Genomic DNA, 219 nt, shown 5'->3' on the forward strand with positions numbered 1-219 from the left:
CCCTGCACTGAAGAAGCAGCATCAAGTGCCCCTCCTGTCGCCTCCACCTCAGCAGCACCACCCAGCTCACATCCTTACTCTCATGTGAGGAGAAGACATGAAGATATGGGCCGAGCTGGGCGCATTTACAGCTCATATTCCTTCCTAAAATTGTTCCCATCTTAATATAATAACTAATCTTAGGCATTAGGGATGAGCGAGTACAGCATTATCTGTATC

This window comes from Etheostoma spectabile, chromosome 14 (genome assembly GCF_008692095.1).
Source record: "Etheostoma spectabile isolate EspeVRDwgs_2016 chromosome 14, UIUC_Espe_1.0, whole genome shotgun sequence".
Lineage (NCBI taxonomy): Eukaryota > Metazoa > Chordata > Actinopteri > Perciformes > Percidae > Etheostoma > Etheostoma spectabile.